Source organism: Centruroides vittatus, unplaced genomic scaffold (assembly GCF_030686945.1).
Source record: "Centruroides vittatus isolate TY-2023 unplaced genomic scaffold, ASM3068694v2 contig_927, whole genome shotgun sequence".
Taxonomy (NCBI): domain Eukaryota; kingdom Metazoa; phylum Arthropoda; class Arachnida; order Scorpiones; family Buthidae; genus Centruroides; species Centruroides vittatus.
The window spans coordinates 362568-383533 of NW_027122613.1; the positions used below are offsets into that span (position 1 = coordinate 362568).

Sequence of the window (20966 nt, forward strand, 5' to 3'; positions counted from 1 at the left end):
GATAATAAACTAATATATCAAATAATATTTTATTTCTAATATGTAAAAAACTTTATACACATAGTATATCCTCACCTTACATGATTAAAATATTCCAAAGATTTTCCACATAAGTCAAAAAGTCACAAAATTAAATATACATCATATTTAAGTACTATATATCATAATTTAATTATACTTTGAAATGAATATATAAGCTAAATAATGTCTTCTTATGACAAGAAGACTGAAAAAATACAGTTTTCACAATCTATTATATAAGTTCAAAGTGATAATTAATAGATGGAGTTGTGACTTCAATTTATGACTAAGAACTACATATTTACAAATTCATGTAAGTTGAGAATTCACTGTATATTAATAGCAAATAATTTGAAAAATTAAAACAAAAATAATAAAATCAAGTTTTTAGTAAGTATATTTAAAATTACCTATAAATACTTCATAATGTTCATGTACTATATGTATATACACCAACCACTGCCGTAAATTGTCAGGTAATAATTTGGAATAAATAAAAATCATAAATGAATTTGGCACTAGATTGATTTATAATTTGATGATTTATATTTATTTATTCCAAATTATAGCCCAACGATTTGCAGCAGTGGTTGGTGTGTTGCTTTGCATCGGGCTATTAGGGTTGTTTATATGTATATGTATATAGTTTATGAATTATTTTTATAACTCATACTTAAGTAATATGGTTAGCTTTACTAAGATTTCAAATGTATTTATTAAAAATTTGATCAGTGTAAAACATTAAAGATATTCAAATTTTACAATGAAAAAATGGTATATATTACACTTACTAAAACAAATGTCTAAATTTAAATTTGATTTTACTAAGAACAGAACAAAAATTAAAATGGGTCTTAACACTTTTAAAATTTGCTGATAATAAGACAATGTTCATCATACATAAACTTGAAAACAACAATACAGACCAATTTCAATGAATGCTTTCACTTTATTTTATTCTAACATCTTTGGATCGATAATGTAATAGAACAATACTAAAATACTTTAATCAAATAGTATTAAATACTTTAAATTTAACTAAGCTTTTTACAATATGTTGTTACAATATGTTACAATACAATATTAAATATATATGGAACTTACAAAAAATAATACAAAATTTTATCAAATTTTAAAAATAAAAATGATAACATTCCAAATATTATCTAAACTTAGAGCTGGTTTATTACAAAACTTCCTTATTTTCATTAATATAGTTTGTTAAAAAAAAATAATGAATTATATATTTATATTTGATTTTTTTGCTCATTATTCAAAGCAAAAGTATTTTGAAATTGATTTTCTGCTATTTTGAATTTCAGTATCATCAGCACTGTATTAGAAAATAGTTATTAAAAACATATTTCAAAAATTGTTACAAAGATATTTATATATAAATTTCAAGACAAATTCTTCTGTAATAAATGAAGCAAACATTAGCTAATAATCAAGTTATCTAATTTAATCATATGAAGACGACTTTTTAAAAATAAATCAAGCTGACATAAAATGAAAATATAAACAAAAATGTTATTCAGATAATTATAAAATCTAATCAAACTAAATGGTTTTGGTAATAGGTAATTCAAAAATAACACAAAAAAAAGGAAAAATTGAAGACAGAAATAAACATAAAAAGTAATAAAATTGTTAAATATATATATTTTGATTTATATATTATGAAACTAATTTCCTAGAAAAAATTTTACTGCAATCTGTTATGTTACTCTAACATTTTTTTTTAAAAGTCTGAAAAATTTTATAAAATCTTAATATCAAGGATATTATGGTTTCAATTCAAAATATTATAGTTTATCAATATGATATTCCAAATTTAGCTGAATGGGATTTTAACTATAGTATATTCAATAGATGGATTTCAAAATAAAAGGAAAGCCTATCAGTTAAAAAAAATTAATCAAATCTTATGTATAAATAGTTTAAGTTAAATATTTTAGTAATAAAAAATTTGTTTTGTATAAGTAAGCAATACTCTTAAAAAAAAAAAAACACACTATTTCTAATATATAAATATCTCTAGCAACTTAAGATTTATATATATGTTTGAATTTATTATTTAAAAATTAAGTGATGATTTTAATAAACTTTGAATTTAAACTCTCAATGTTATACTGTATAAAATATATATATATATATTATTTCCATAAATAGGATTAATTTAAGACCATTCTAATCCAATTACTAAAACTTATAGAAAATATAAAACCTACAAGCATGCAGAAATTATTGATCATATTGTTTTGTACAATATCAATACAGTCAATAATATTTCTTAATTGCATTCAATCTAATCACAGCTAAAATTTTCGCAAATTATCTAGTATAATAATAAACAAAATACTCCTGCCTAAAATAGTAACCAAGTTATAAAAGTTGGAAACGAGTCATGACTATTGCACATAAACAACAGCTACCGATATCCACGTGGTTTTTCATGAATGAACGAATCTAGGGTCGGCTGCCTGTTGGCATTTTGCCCGTTAGTGGATAAGTTTCTCATTCATATAAACTCTTGAAAGAACGTATATGCACCAGTGAATACAAGTGAGAAAACAACTGATGCTAAAAATCTCTTGCAGACGTATCAATTTTAATTTCGAAACAGTAGAGATAAAAGTGATCGATGATCATTTTCGTTTCATTTCATTCAGTTGAATTTTTTATAATCTGAAAAACGTTTAATGTGCTAAATGTAAATTAAATATTCCACAGAAATTACACGTTTCGAATGACAGTATTATTTTATAATTTACGACAGCAATTAGATCAGTATTTAAAAATTTACGGCTTAGGAAACCAGTCTTATTTTGTCGACAATGATTTTTTTTTTTTTACTTATAATTTATGTGAATTAAAACGAGTATTGTTGTTATAATAAAAATACTTGTACACTCGCAGAAATTATTTTAAGTCGTATGTGACCTTGAACTTGACTAAATATGCCAATTTTATAAATTGAAACGAAATAAGGTTGAACTCGTTATAACATTTATATTGAAGATATTAAACTACAAATTTAGTTAGTTTAAGTTAAATTTAAAATATATATATATATATATATACACATGATACGTTGATTTAAATTTTCCTATGCGAAAATCTAATTCTACGTTGTAGAACAACTGTCTGTCTCATGTGACACGGACTGACTCACGAAAACGAGGGGAGAAGCGTATGTGGAGATAACTTCGACGTTAGACGTTTGTTATCAATACCGTGAACTGAAATCTGGCTACAGCATACGCACTGATAAATAATGCATTTATTCATAAGCATGTGGGAAATAGAAGCAAGCTGACACAAATATATATCAACAGCTGTAGAAAGAATTGTATTTCCGGCTGTCGATCAGGAAGCGTATAAATGAATTTCCTTGTGGAATAAATTGTTAAATAAGAAATGAATTTATGATTTATAAATAAGCTAACTTAAAACACCTTTCGTATCAATTTTTTTTTTTTTTTTTTTTTTTTCAAAACAAATCTCTCATAAATCTAACTTTCAAATATACTTAAAGAGCGCCAATTATCACACTATTGCAAACTCCCACCACAGGAAACGTTCGAGGACTTCCGTCTGTTTTCTGTTTTCAACACACAGGAAACAGCGAACATAAGTCGCAAAGCTCTGAGGACACTGTTAATAACAATTTAAATCTCGTTACGAGGAATACTCTAATCGACCTTGACCTTTCTACATTCTGAGGTTTATCATTAAAATGCTTTGAAAATTAATATATATATATTTTTTCCTCTTTCTTTTCTTTCCAAAAATGGTGATAACAGGAAATAATTTATCACAAATGTATAAAAATATTTCACACTCATTCTATTAAAGTGTTTGTTAGCTAAAGTTATTTGTTGATTAAAAAAAATACTTTGAAAAAGTTCGTGTTTTCTAAGCATGTTTACGGCGAATTATTATTCAATTACGTTATGGAAGAAAATGAATAAAAATTATAGAAGCCAAAGAATTGCATTTGCAGCTGTTGAAGATTCCAAAATCATTTACAACATATTTAATAATTTATATACTGGTATTTTAAAAAAATTACTGGAAATTCCAAAAGTTTTACAATTGAAAATTTTAAAGGTAATTTAAAATAATTTTTTAAAATCAACTTTTTTCAATTTTATAAGCATTATATATACTTGAATATAAACTGTAAAATAAAAGAATAATAAAATTAATAATACTCTTTAAAAAACTTTTAGGATGTATTTCTTTGAAACAATTCAATATAAGTTTAAACCACAACATTTAAGAAATAGTTGTGGTAACATTTTAAAATGAATTTTAATGTGGTGACACTGAATGATTCACTTAAAATACAGTTTAATTTCCAATATAAATTTATAGAAGGAAAGCTATCTGATAAACTTTGATAAATAATTGTTATTTATCTGAAATTACTGTTCAATTTAGATAACTCCATTCATATCCTGTAAATAGTAGCTGGTTTTCCCCAGTAGTTTGTTTATAAAAGGATATTAAAAATATTTTGTTATAACACTTAACACTATTTTATGAAAAGTTTTCAGCAATTTTAAACTTAATTTTGCAGTAAACATCTTGAAATCAGTAATAAAAAATGGCAGCAAATTCAAGAATTAACAGAAAATATTTTTAACTTTAGTCTTACTATACAAATTAATTTATTATATATATTAAATAATATTTTAAAAAATACTATGCAGTGTGTATTTTATTTAAATTCAATTTTTATTTTAAACAAATCAACATATGTTATTTTAAAAAATTTACTTTTCATATCTACACATTTGATCATTTTTTTTAAATTTGCTAAATAAACTTTTCTAAAATTCTAATTTTATAATTTTCAGATTTCCTTTTCATCTGACATTTAACTCAAATGGATTCAAAATGTATACAATATGCTAAATATTTAATATTTAATATATTAATACCATTTTCAATATAACCCTTTCAAAATAAAAACAAACTATTTTCAATAAACAAATAAATAGCATTATTTTTTAAACATTTATTTTGACTATTACTTTAAATTAAAACTTGATATTAAATAAATATTTACACTTTTAAATATATTTCTTCTGATGTAATTTGTATACAATATGATTGATTATAATTCATGTGAAAGATATTCAATTGTATCCCATTAAGATAGATTTTTCCCCTACTAAAGTTTGTAAAGCTATACCAAATTAAAGTGCCAAATGATTCCTACAACTATATTACTGTAAAGCCAAAAATATAGTTTGGCTTGTAACTTTGACTATCAGTTAGTGTAATTTGGCAGTTTGATCTAGTATGTATATAGACCTAACAGTTAAGTTTCATATTTAAAAAGCTGTATTACTAATAAATTATAAACATATGGAAGTTCTAAAAAACTAAAAGTGTATTTTAACAACAATGTTACTTGATCTGTTAACATATGATTCATAAGCAGTTTTCTTTGACTAAAATTCTGTTATTTGAGTTTCATATTTAATATGGGCTTATACAATAATTGGCAAGAAACTTAAAAGAAATTAACTGAAGTAATCAAAGTTTATATTACTAATCAACAGTATATTTTGTACAGCTTCCTAAAAAAACAAATTAAATTTTTATATAATTAAATGTTTATATTTTATGAGGATAAACTGAATAAGCTCTAAAACATTAAATAAAAACACTTCTAATCAATTAACAACTTTAAAATATAAACTGAAATATACAAAAAGTTTTAGATTTCTATTTTCACAAAACTCTCCTATTAGGACCAGCATTTGGTTTTTCCAGCATGGCATTTCATTAATGAATGTTATAACTGTCTTATATTTTATTTTTGTATTGTTTTCATAAATCTAAATAGATTATTTAAAAATTGTTTTATATTTTCAATGTAAAAAACTATCATAGCAGTCAAATAAAGCAAAGCTGCAAGTATAAATAAAAAACTTTTAACAAAAAGTAGAAACTAAACAAATTTTACTCCTAAAAATCACAATTTACAAAAAAAAAACTCTTAATTTTAACAGCTTAAAAAAAGAAAAAAGCCATTGATTCTGAAAATAAAATAAATTTTTTAAAGAATTTTACAGTCAATTTAAATGTATGTAGTATCAGTACATATTTAAATATGAAGAAATAATCTTTACAAATTTCACTTTTCCATATTTGTGTCATCGTTACAATGCACTTTTATATGTTTAATCTAGAAATAATCTTACATTTAAAAACAAAATATGTATTAACTTACGAAAACTTAGATAAGACAATAGATAAGGATAAAATTTTAAATGCATTTGAAAAAGTTTAAGATCAACGCACTTATAAGTAAAGACCAAATTTTAATTAACTTACACCTAATTAAACAGGTTATTTTTGAGCTATTTTCTCCTAGAATTTTCTTAATTATTTAATTAAATTTCTAATTATTAATATTAATACAAGATGGTGCTTAACTACTGACTTTTAAATAAAATATGTTAATTAAATCATCCTTATTATAGCCTGAAAAATAACCTAGTCAATTAGGCTTAACTTGACAAATGTACTATAAATTAAATAAAATGTATATCCAAAAACTTAAATATTTTTCTCACACATACCAAAAGAAATATAAACCAAATAAACATAAATCATAAAACAAAGCTATTATTCAAACTAATAATAAAGCAAATATGGAAATAAAGTCAAAATTCTGGTAACTTCATTACATCCAACATAATGCACATTAGTTTCAAAAAATTCTTAAAAAAATAAATTATCTTATATCAATTGAAAAATTTTAAAAAACATAATACAATTTTCTGGAAAAAAAAGTGAAAAAATTATACCAAGATATTTATTTTTGATAAACCAATGCCACAAATCATTGTGTGTATATTTGTAGTGTACATTTGTAAACAATTCAACATTAAAATCCAATATACCATATTTACTTGCATATAAGACAAGGTTTTTATTCATTTATCACTGCTTCAAAAACCTAAGTCATCCTATACATGGGGGCAAAAAGTTCTTTGCATTTTTGCAAATAATTTTTGTGAACTGTGTATTCACATTTTTTACCGGATGCTTACACTCTTGTATTTAAAAAGTTAAGTATTTTATCTTGGTCATTTGAATCATTCTTGTATATTGTCAGGAGTAAATATGAATAGCAATAGGAAAAGCAAAGCTTTTGAATTAATTCCAAATTGAAATTCCAAAATCACACAGGAGCCTGATATAAGTTTTAATCCATTCTTATGTGAAAACAAATGATTATTCGGAAAAACTCGACTAAGAATGGATTTGATTTAACAATTGGCAAAAAAGATTCCTGATTGTCCAGTTTTACATGAACAAATTAATGTTGTCGATTTTAAAAGATTTTTCTGTAAAGTTTAAAATGCCAGTAATTTTTGTGGGACAATAGTGTGAACTTATGTGCATTTGATATTTAATTTGTGATTAAATGAAATTAAATTAGAATCTTATTAATAAATCTAATTTTCTTTATTTTGATGTTTAAAGTCATACCTTGTCCTATATGTGAGTAAATACAGTATACAAATATCCATGCTAAAAATGAAATTAACAATAACACAAACTGTTTTGGCACTTCAAAATAATATAGCAAAATTAAAAACAAGTATATTTGAATATATTTATAAATTAAATATAAATCCAAAAATCTTTTTGAAAATAAATGAAATACTCTAAACAAAATTTGTCGTAATTTGGTACACACACACACACACACACACACACACACACACACACACACAAAAATCACTAAAAAAAATATTGTAATCAAATACAGTGATACCTCGGTTTTTGTCAATAATTCATCTGAAAACAATCGACGAAAACTGAGGTAATTATTTCCATATGAATCCATGTAAATCCAATTAATTCGTTCTAGACAGTCCAAAATATATACCAAAAACACATTTTTATAGAGAATTAATATAGTATTAAATACTAAAACCAATAAGAAATTATTATTAAAAAAAACTAATCTAAAGGAAAGCAATGGAATTGTTTGGCTAGAGATGCAGAGTAATGTCTTGTCTGGTAGAAGTTAGTTGGACATGAGCTTCTAGCCTGTATCGCCCCATGGTAAAGTGTGACGTAATTGTCATGTAATAGTAGTTGTATGAGTTTATGATGGTCATATCGCAGGGAATAATGCCTTCCGGGAGGTCTGTTTAAGGGTAACTGGCCCCTATTGAGGCATTACAGACGTGGGGAAAACCCGTAAAACTTCATGTGACCAGCCTGCCCTGGCGAAGTGAGAACTCACAACCGAACTCCCAGTGTTCAAGAAAAGGAACCGTTGGCCAATGGCGGGCCGTCATGGGATAATGCTCACAGAATGAGAAATAACATTACACTAAGCCAGAAAATGCATGGGTCTCCCTTTGTTTTCACAAAATTGGCAGAGAGGTCACTTGGCATGCCGACGAAATCAGAGGTAATCTATGAAAACCAAGACAAATTTTTTGCAAAAAAAATTGACAAAAACCAAAACCGACGATAACCAACGAAAACCGAGATATTACTGTATAAAAATAAATTTAACAGGCAGATCTATATCTACTAGAACAATGCATATCTAACTTCTTGTGTTTTCATCATCAATGACATCACTTGTATGTTACCAACAGTATTCTTTTTATTAGTGTAATTTCTTTGAAGGATGGATTCTAAAATTTAAATTTTTAGACTGAATCATAACTATTCATACTTCATTAAAGCATATATTTTTGTAATTAACATGAATAAATAAAAAGCATCCATCTTCAGAAATACTCGCATTGTAGAACTGAAAAATTCTATAATCTAATCATACTTGAAGATAAATAAAAATTTATATTCAGATTTTCTTGCTTTATGTTTAATGTTCAATTATAACAATTTAAATGTATGGAGTTTTTCAAGTACAATAGCCCCTCATTATAACACGTTTGTCAGGAGAAAAGCGTGATAACCAAGTACTAAAAATTCTGGGTTTTTACTAAACAGATTATACATGCTACGGAATCTCTATTCTTTCATCAGCAAGTGTTTTCAATATAAAATAAGCTTAGTTTTACAATACTTAATTTTATTTGTGGTTATATTGTATTAATTGACATTTACGTAAACATCGATACCATGAATGCCCATTTAGCATTATTGTTCTTTAACAATGACATTTAAAGACATACTGTCGACTTAAAATTGCAACTGATGTTTTGTTTTATTATATAGTACTGTATTTCATAATAAACCACTTATTAAAAGTTCATGTAATTTATATTTGTCAATAAAAATTATAAATACCATAATTGAAAATTTAAAAAATGAATATTGAACATATAATAGAACATCAAAACTTATAAAATTACAGTAAAAATTCTCTAAAAAGCAAAATAAAGTTATTACTATATAAAAATTTTTTGTTCAGAAATAAAGAAATCTTTTCCTTAAACCTATTTCACACATTTATGTGAATTGAGGTATTGGGTCAATTCAGGTAAAGGTGTTAAATTTCAAATTCACAAAACTTGTATATGAAGAGACAGACAGTATTTAAAACCAAATAAATAAATAACTTTTAATATCAAAGAAAACATAAATGATAATTGATCTGTCCAACTGTTTTGCTTATTTAAATATTGATGAATTTATTGTTTCACCTGCAATGGTAGTTTCAAGGACAATGATTGGAATAAAATAATCGTATTTCGTTGCAAAAAGAAATTCAGTGGCAATTATTAATAAAAATTTATTGACTCAAGTGCTTTTAAAATTTGGGGGACCAGAAAAAGCATGATATATCCAAATCTGCAATATAACGAGAGGCTATTGTATTATAATGCAATTTGTTTCTTGAATAATCTATTTTATTGCTATTATAATTTTTTCACTTTTATTGTATCTCTATCCTTATTTTATAAATAAAAAATCATTTACATTTCTGTAATGCTTTTAGTATGTAATTGTTATTTCAGTATTTTTTAATTGATTGTTTCAATAGGAAAAAGATACTTTCAAATCCTCCTGAGAATTTTCTATTAAAAATCTTGTATTAAAACGACTAAATAAATATATGTTTTGAAAAATAGCAATCATAGAAACATAAGTTCCAAACCAAGATGCAGTTATCATCAATACAAAGGTTTAATAAAGATTGCATCTTCAACCAAACAATTTGCACAATGAAATAAGCTTTATTCTTGTGGAGGAATTTGTCAACAAACCAAGAAATACACAATGTATCAATCTAAACTATCTCAGACCTGTTTTATCATCAGGTTCAATTGTGGAGATCCAGCTTACTAATCCATATTAATATTTACAATCTTCTCTCTCCCATGGAAATTATTAATAAGCTGAGTATGATGCAAATGTGATTTCATTACATTTCATTTTTTTCTCAACATACATAACATACAGCAAGGCAAGTGCTACTAGCTCCAAATAAACAGAGTATTATTATTATGCAGAATGAGAAACCCAAATATGTTGGTTTCTGTACAAATAAAACAATGTTTCTTGCAATATATAGTTTAATGTATACAATATGCAACTATAAAATAGCATACAATCACTTCAAATGGTGTCTGGATATTAAAGAGATAATTATTTGCAAGTCCTTTAATCTTTCCAGATTAACACCAAAGAGTCAGCATATAAACTGAATGAATCTATGCTTAAAAGTAATATTTAAATAAACTCTTTAACAATATGATTTAGAGAGAATATAAAATTGATGTATTTTTACATCAACATTACTCTCATTATTGTACATATTAGCCAAGGATTATTATAGTTATTTTCATTATTGAAAATTTAAGACTACACAAACAATGAGTCCTTTTTCCTATGTATATCCTTTTTAATTCCAATCCAGGAACCACAAACAGCAAGCGACTTAGAAATAAAACTTCTAAAAACAGACAAATGCTATCAAAAATTCACACACAATTAAAAATGATCTCGATGTCGACCCTTTTTTGCAGGCTATGATGTCTAAAAACATTAAAAATTCTTTATGACAGCATCCATGTTATATAATCTCATTTAAGCTGAGAGTCCTCTGGCAGATTTTCAGACAGCCCAGAAATTATGTAAATAATTTCTGGGCTGTCTGAAAATTGTGAAGAATTTTTAATGCTTGTAGATGACACTTTTTTTTATTATAGGCTATGACATCTACAAGCATTAAAAATTCTTCACAATTTTCAGACAGCCCAGAAATTATTTACATAATTTCTGGGCTGTCTGAAAATCTGCCAGAGGACTCTCAGCTTAAATGAGATTATATAACATGGATGCTGTCATAAAGAATTTTTAATGTTTTTAGACATCATAGCCTGCAAAAAAGGGTCGACATCGAGATCATTTTTAATTGTGTGTGAATTTTTGATAGCATTTGTCTGTTTTTAGAAGTTTTATTTCTAAGTCGCCTGCTGTTTGTGGTTCCTGGATTGGAATTAAAAAGGATGTAAATAGGAAAAAGGTAAAATTGTTTGTGTAGTCTTAAATTTTCAATAATGAAAATAATTACTCTCATTAATTCTCTGATACATAGTGTGCCTTGATAAAATTGTCTTAAACCCTTGAATGCAAACATTACTCATTATAAATATTATCAAACATTATTTGGAATAATGAGTATGGCAATGGTTAGAACATTCACAAACAATACACCATTTGAAATGTAGTAATCACAAGTATTTCACACACTACAGATGTTTGATGTGGCTTCCTTTTGTGATCCTGTAAGAAACAAAGCAAACCAAATCCAATCTAGTATACTGGTATCAACTGGTATTAATGACTGTAATCATTCTTGTAAATTTTGACAAATCACATGACAATGATGAAACAAGGACTACTTGACATAATACTTCAAGAAATCAAAATGGAATTAGATCAAATAACCTTATCAGATCTAATCCACGTAGACTAATGAAAGAGGTGCAAGTCAGCTGGCATGCAATATCCAATACAATAATGGAGTAGATGTTCGTTCAGATAGTATTCATAATTTTTTTTTTTAAATTTCATCTCTGTCTTTGGTTATTTTTTAAAAGTCATCACCCAGGAATGATACAGGAGTCATTGCCTGTGAAGAAAAAAGATGTCTAGTCCAAGGAACTGGCCTTCCACCTACCATGTGACCTCAAAATGCTGGTAATTTTTCAAAGCTATCAGACATTATACTATATTTTTAAATAAACTGTGACATGTCTTGTAAACAGATTGTTGTTTTTATATTAAGTGTTACATATCTAAAAACCTTTTTGTAGTGTTATTTTGTCAATTTATTTTTAGATTCAGTAATTAAAATTTTTATTAAAGTTAAAAGAACAATAAAATATTCACACTATGATGAAAAGTTTCATGTTTGACAAAGTAACTTCTCCTAACAGACTTCTCTGTAGGCTACTGTTGGAGAAATTGATAACAGGACAGGTCCATCTTGGTGGAAAATAAAGTTAACAGCCAAAGATATAATTATACTGACACTCACAATCTCTGGTGTCATACAAATGATACGGCCAGGTTTGGTCTGATGTGGCTTATTGCCTTGATGTTTGCAGGATCACAAAGGAAAGCCACACCAAACATCTGTAGTGCATAAAAAGATGTGATTACAACTTTTCAAATGGTGCATTGTTCTTGGCTGTACTCCTAATCATTGTTGTGTATTTCATGAATAAAAGACAGGTCAAGATTTTGAATAATCCTGTATAACATTACCAGGGGTTCTCATTTAACAAGTATTTGTTATCCAAGTCCTCATAGTTATGTGGTCAAAAATTGCAGACCACCACTTAAAAATTTCCTGCACTTACAAGGTTTCCCTAGCAGATGGTAACTTCCTCTTGCACCATGTGATCTGTGTGCGCATTGATACATATCACCATACACAATGCATTATTGTGCATGCATTTGTTGTTTCAGTTTTGGCTGATTTTTCTGTTAATTTGATGATAAAATCAGAAAATAAATGTCAACAAAGTTTAGCAAAACTGATAAAGGCATTCCTAAAAGGAAACTAAGCTTCATACAGTCTAGATTTTAAAAACAGACATAATTGAATATATCAAAACTAAGCAGTCAGTGAAAATGAAATAACCAGGCCTTTCTAAAATTCAGTTATAAATAATATTTATGATTTCTAATATTCTCATATAACTAGGACATTGTGCAACTCTGTAGTATCACGATAGAACCAGAAAGAAAAAAGCAATCCCTGCACTTGTTAGGCACAGAAAAGGTGATCCTTGTACCTGCCAGCCATGGAAGAGATAATCCTTGCACTTGCTGACATAGAGAAGTGATCCAAAAACAAAGTAATTGCCATCGATTGCTTTGTTCATTCTTTGTGTTCCATTAGATGCATGAAATGCTGTTTTTATTTTTGACCCCTAAATTCTGTTAGGCATGCTCAGTCATATCAGAGCATGTACTGGTACTTTACATTGTCACTTAATACCTCTGTATATTGAAAACAAAGTCATGGACTCTTTATATATATATATATATACACACACACACCTGTATTTAAATAAATCCTCATTACATTTTTTGGATTCATAATCACAATTAATAGAAAAGGGAGAAGTTTTATCAAAATTTGCCCATTAAATTTTGAGAAAAAACTTAATTCTACAAAGTCCATAGAAGATGTGCTAGCAACCATGGAACAATGCCCGACAAAGACATACAATTCATATGATATCATTTTGCCACATGCACTCGTGCTATGACCTTATATCTCAAAAACAAAGTCATAAACCACCATTTTTTTTATTACATTTTTAAATTGCTCATTGCAATTAATGGAAAATGATAAAGCTTAATCAAAATTGATCAAACAATTTTGAGAACGAACACAATTCTGTAAGCGATGTAGAAAAGGTTTTGCTAATGTTCTGTCTCAATAAATATTTTACATAGTGTAAATAGGAAAAATAAAGATTTCTTTCATGTTTTTCATTTGGTTTTGCTTTACTCAAGTTCCAATTAAACATTTTTCATGTAATTTTCTATGAATTTATGATCCCCACTTTACACAGATTCACTTTTTGGTCCTAGTTAGCCATGTTTATACCTCTGACATTAAAATAGGTGCAGTGGCATGTCGTGACATTTGATGATAGGGAAGCTGTGTTTCTGTGAAAAGCCGACTTCCAGGGGCAATCAGTTAATTGCACGTCAGTGATGACCTTGGTTCCATTCCAGCTCTTTCAGCATGGTTTTATTTATGTCCCCAATTTCCTAATCTCTTAATTATTTAACTATTGTACTTCTTAAGTAGAAATAAGTTGAAACCGGTTACTTTGTACTTGAATATTTGTAGTCTTGGGAAAAAGTGGAAAGACAAATTTTTATGACAACAGACACACAAATCATAACTTTAAGGAAAATAAATTTTAGAGCTTTTTTTGTACCTTATGCATCTTTCATTAAATTTAGTTGTAAATGATGCTGCCAAAGTAATAGTTAATTTTTTAACATTGTACAAGATTTGTACACTTTTTTTCTACATTTCCTTATAGATGGGACATACGAAATCGTAATATCACTGGTTTAACATTGAAATCCATAAGTAATATAAGATAGGAGAGCAGAATAAAAATATCAAATATTTTAATGGATTTTTTAAAACTCCTGTCAACTATACATAACTATCGAAAAAACATCATACTAGTAAATTCTTATCGATTGGTTAAGTTATAAATCTACTCATGATTCACATAATGGGGCGAGGACGGCCAAATATCTAACAGGCAGGCGGCTAACAGCCCAGAACCGGTCCTGGATAGAATTGGAAGCCCGGTTTAGCTTCCACCAGCTAAACCGGGTGAGGTTGATGTTTTGTAAAGCGCATGAGTGAATGAGTATAATCTGGCTGTTTGAAGTTGACAATACAGCACTTCCATTCGGCCACTAATATTCGAATATATAGCAATCTTATCATTTTTTTCACATGTAGTATAGAAATTTGTAATAAGATACACAATGTGGTTATAATAAAATATTAATTTTAATTATATGAAAATACAGTAGAGAGTCACATATCCGAATCAATTGAGGACTGGGGTTGTTTGGATAACTGATTTTTTGGATAACCGATTATGTACGAAAAAATATATTAACCTGTCTGATGTTGAAATTTTTCTCCATTACGTGTCGCTTCGTGTTGAATTTTTGTCGATTATAAGCCTAATGAAAATTTTTATAAGAATCGAGGCTATTGTATCATTAAAAGTTATTTCTTTATTTTGTACAAACAGAATAAATATATTGAAAAATATAAAAACATAAAAATTATACTTTAGAAGTAAATCTAGTATCAAAAAAGTTTGATTCAGCATGACACAGTCCGACAGAAAAGCGTTTGGATAACAGATGATTTGGATAACCGGTGTTTAGATAAACGACTCTCTACTGTAATCACACAATCTATTTTTTAGAAAATACAAGGGAAGCAGTGCTTCCACCGCTTCCAATGATGGTACGCCACTGAATAAGTGATTCCCATCAAAAAATACTCCTGATTTCACAAATCTTCAAATTTTCCTATCATACAAGGATAAAAAAAGATATAGACACATCTTTGTATATACATATAGGAAATGAATATAGCATATAAACTTGTGAAAAACATTCAAACAGTTTTGTTTGTTTTACACCATTTTGAACATTGGCAGATATATCAGGATGGAAATCCATAATTTTACATGTAGTCTGAATCATATTTTGATCCCATGGGATATCAAATGTCTTGCACCAAAAGCTGCTATTCTACAAGTTAAATGCGACTTTCATATTAACATATAGATGGCAATTGAACAGGCACCATCTACAAGATAGACAATGTTATACAAGTTGTCATGATATGACTATTCTCATAGTTAGTTATTATAACTGATTAGTGGATGTCTAGAATGAGAACAACATATCAAGTGGGAGTTATAGAACAAACTATAAAGAAGTTTAAAATGTGATACAAATTTTCTGTTTTGATTGCCAGATATGAATAATTTTGTTGTAAATATACTACAAAAGTGGCTAATTTGTGACTGGAATATGAATGACAAATCAATGTGGTGTCATAAAAAAAAGTTTATTGAAAAAATATTGAAGAACATTAAAAAAATAAAAAATTATATTTATTTATATTACCAAAATTAATATTTATTTGTATGTAAGTTTTATAATACATGATAAAATGAAAATAGAATAAAATAAAAGAACAAATTAAAACCAATTGTCTTTTTGGCTGTTAAAAAGCAGTGAAGGCAGATTCCTACTTTGTCCAACTATACTGACTATACCTGATGTTTTGAATAGCAAAAATTACTGAAGTCAGTATAATTACTATAGATTCTTATTAAATTCTGGATATAAATTGAATTTATTTATTCAGTGTAAATGAAGATTTTTTATTCAAGTATCATCTGCAGAAGATTTCAACAAACTATTCCAAACCTAGCATTGAAGCTCAGTTTGATTTAAAGTACTATAAACAGTATCTTCAGCTGCTTGTTTTACTTCACTAAAAGGCTGGAATTACAAGGGTGAGTTTCAAAGTTCAGATGAATACTATCCGGTCAGTATATACTGGGTTGAGCATCGATGGTGACGTCTCCTGGGCCCTGAAAAGTTTTGAATTGTTGCCTGAAGACAAGGGAAAAGCAATCGGTACTCATTATTTTACGTCTCTTCTTGTGTTTGCTCTGTGAGGTGTTCGTTATCCAAAAATAAAAATCTTTTGTGAAATTTTTCATTATCCAATTTGTTTGTTAACCGATCACCCACTGTATTACCACTAATATTAGAAATGTAAAATTATGATTACTGTAACACTACTTTAAATTGAAATTTATCTTATCAGGTATATGCATTTACCAATGTCTACAAACCGACGTGATGTGACATTTTCTTGTGGATTTTTGAAATGTAGGCATTGGAAATGATAAGAAACAACCTTTATTTCTCTGGAAGTAAAATTCATGTTAGGTAATATAATCATAAACTATAATAATCTTTGATAACTTCTAGTCATTTCTTCAGACATTATTCTCTCAACACTGTTATATCTAATTTTAAAGCTATTCAGTAGCTACTTAATTTTTTGACACATGTTTTTAGATTGTTTTGTTTTCAGTCTTTCCATAACTTTTTATTTTACTGAATCAGATAAACATATATGAGACATTAGTAATGATCTTAAAGTAATAAAGCTAGACACCAACCAATGCCGAATTCTATTGGGCTAAACATGTCTATATTACTAAATAAATTATGCAACCAATTTGGCATCAGAGGGAAGCGTTAGGCACCATCTATATATATAGATACACATTAAGAGGAAATCAGACTGGAGGTCCGGGTAGTATAACTGGCAATGCATCTGCACAGTAAGCAGGAGTTGTGGGTTGAATCCCACTCTGGACTGATTTTTTCTTCCAGTAGTTCTAAATTATTTAAATTAATCAATTAAACATTATAATTATTAAAGTTATTAAGAGACAGTGCCTAACGCCTCTCTCTAGTTGCCAAATTGGTTGCATAATTTATTTAGTAATATAGACATGTTTAGCCCGATAGAATTCAGCATTAGTTGGTGTCTAACTTTATAGTATATTGGGTTTAGCAAGTTGTTTGTTTAAAATAATAAACAACTGCTTCACTAAATAAATTATAAGGAGACAAACAACCTTAGAGCAGTTTAACTTTATAGTTGAATAAATATGTTCAGTCATATAAATAGCCATCTTTAGGTTCCAATGATCAAACTAATATGAAATTCAAATTCTAGAACACACAACATTGCATTTAAAAAGTTACTTAATTATATAACATCAAACAATTAATTAAAAAATCACAACCAACAATAATAAAATAAAAGCATATAAGAAATGGTAAAGGACTGAGCCAAACTGAAGTGTTCCTTGAGGAGGAACTTCCAGGCTAGATGAAGTATATCAACATCCTTCACATTAATGTATCAAACAGTATTGGCTTGCTTATAAATTTGCAGAACCTCAACAACTCTAGCTCTGGACATATCAGGATCCTTATTAAGAAACTTGGTTCATCTCATCTTATAATATTGGTCAGTACAGATCCAAAAGTTGCTAGGGTCATGTTACATTTATTAGTGTCAACATCCCTCCTGGTTCTTTCAACCTCATGCCAAGTGTCTTGTGGTATAGCCAACATGATTATCTCTTCCACAACCTTTAAATTTCCGGTACGAAACAAATATAGCCACTGAATATTTTCACTAATAAATATATACCGGTATTTATTAGTGAAAATTGCCAACATGATGAAACTCCAAAATCAAGACGAAACATGAAGTATTTTGTAGACACCTGATTTTTGGACCTCAAGAATATGGCCTTTGTCATTGCTTACCAGGCAATAAATCATTTAGTTCCTACACTATGCTATGATTTTGTACACACTTTTACATACATGATGTAAAACCTGTTGAAGCCAAAATTTAACAGGGCTCTGTAAACTTTCTGAATTAGGAAGGCTAGAACAAAAAAATGCATTTATATATTGAACTATTGAGCATATTTTTCTTTTTTTACAAAGTTTTGATCTAGACAGTATTGCTATACAGTAAAAACTCAACCATCCAAACATTTAATCATCATTTTCTGTTAACAGTCAGAGTGCTAAATTCAGTGTTGGAGAGTAGAGTTACTGTATTTTTTCTTTTTCCATAATTGTACATATTGTACAGAAGTGCACAGTGACAATTTTCAAAAGGAACCAGATGTGAGAAAACCCATTTTTCATACATTATAACATTTATTATTTAAAATCACTCAGAAAAACTCATTTTATTTGCACATTATTGGCACATTAATTTTACTTTCCTGGATCTGTTATGTACAACAGAGGAAAAGTATGGCAATTGATCAAAAAATGACACTGAAGATTTTTAGATTTTTGGATTCAGGAGACCTTGAAACATTGAGAAATGCAAAAAATTTGGGGGTTTTTTCTGTATGTATGGATGTTAGTGTGTGTATTGGAAGAGCTTGATTTTGTTTACCCTTTTTGAAGCTTAATAACTCCTGTGCTTTTTGTCAAAATTTTCTGAAACTTTGCAGAGAGGTATATTAGGGGGATTGATGCTATTAAAGAATGATGGTTAAAGGTCGATGGGGTAGAAAGATAGCAGGAGGTCATTTGTCTTGTCTCAAGTAGGTTGAACTTGAGACAAGACAAATGACCTCAAGTAGGTTTGCTATTTTATAATAATTAAAAATATAAAAAATTTTAAAATAAAGCATCATAACAGACTGTGTCACATGCAGTTTTAAATGTTGCCAGAAAGTTAAGCAACTCCTTGCTAGATTTTTTTTTATTAACACTTCAAAAACATTGTTAGACAATTTGGATTTTCAAAATTTTCTACTAACTAATAAATGCAATTTTTTTTTTAAACAAAATATTGTATAAAAAAATTATAATGCTTTATGGATGAAGTATATCAACATCCTTCTAAAAACTTAAAAATAGATTTTAAAAATATATATATAAAGTATCAAGCCATACAAGAATAATTTTCTAATCATAGAAATAAATACTGTTAATAAATATAGAAACTTTGTTCATTTATAATTACACTGTACGTACATCAGGATATTTTCTTTTGTATTGACAAACTTAAGAATTTTCTATTTGCTCTTGAAAACAAAAAGCAATCATTTCAGAATGTAGACAATTAATTAAAATATGAAATTGTAAATCTATCTACATTTCTTTAATATTTTATTGACTAATTAAACATTTATCAGAGTAGTGAGGAGGGCCTTCCAAATGTACAGTACACCATGGTGTAAACATTTATCAACAAACAGTTCTAAAAACAAGCAATTATTTATTGTGACATCATAATGCCAGGCTGCAATTTTTAATATTTTTAATTTATTTAATTTAAAATATGCACTCTCCACCTTAAATTAGTACTGTAGTGTCTTGCCCCTGTACATCATACTTTTCCGTTACCAATGAGTCAGGCCAGTCATCTAACTCCTTTCAGGGGAAAATTTTTTAATTGAAATAACACGAGTTCTGGTTTGCATCAGAAGCTCATATATAGTTAATTGAGGTCTCCTGCCCCTAAGCTTTCTGTATCTGGTCGAGATTAAGGAAAGACAGACAGATGGACGGGGCAGTGAGAATTTATAAGTCTACAATTTTTCAAATTGTAGCCCAAAAAGGTAAAAATTTTCCAAGCAATTAAGAACAATATTAGACAGTAGCTAGGCAGGCTGACACAACATGCTAATAACAAAACACCATCTAAATTAATAAAACAACTAAAAACACTTTTGAAGAAAATTAAAACACACACCAAACAAACAACATAATGTCCACATTGCAGAATACATTGAGACACTGAAGCAAAAACTTGCAGCCAAAGCACAGCAATTCAAACGTTACAAAATTTTCTCTGTTCAGAAACAATAAAATACATTATTCACATTATTAAAGAAGATTGATTATACATTATTCACAAACAATGAAAAACTCTTCTACAGGCAAATTAATACCAAATCTACTACTGATTCCCAACACAATGGCATGCCAGCTGAAGAACTCACAAATTATTGGGCTTCTCTTTGATCTACTGTTGTCATATACAATGCTGAAAGAGACTGGATCAAAACAGGAGAGCAAAGACAAACAGGGAACACCAAGTATGCATTGTGTTGAAATAAATACACAAGATATCCACTGCACAATGCAGAAAGCACACAACTGAAACAATACCTAGAACAGAGAACACTCACAATTTCTGGTACAAGTACTTTACAAATTCACATTCCTGCACCAGGAACTGACTAAACATTTAACTCATATCAACAAAAAACAATAACACCAAAGACCATGCACAGTACAGACAAATTACTTGTCTTCCAACATTT

General features: G+C 27.8%; 1 protein-coding gene across 4 annotated transcripts in view; it reads right to left on the minus strand.

Annotated features, from left to right (window-relative positions):
* Positions 1-20966, minus strand: part of Cbl (E3 ubiquitin-protein ligase CBL) — a 148181-nt gene that overhangs the window by 104828 nt on the left and 22387 nt on the right. The gene's annotated exons all lie outside the window — the stretch shown is intronic.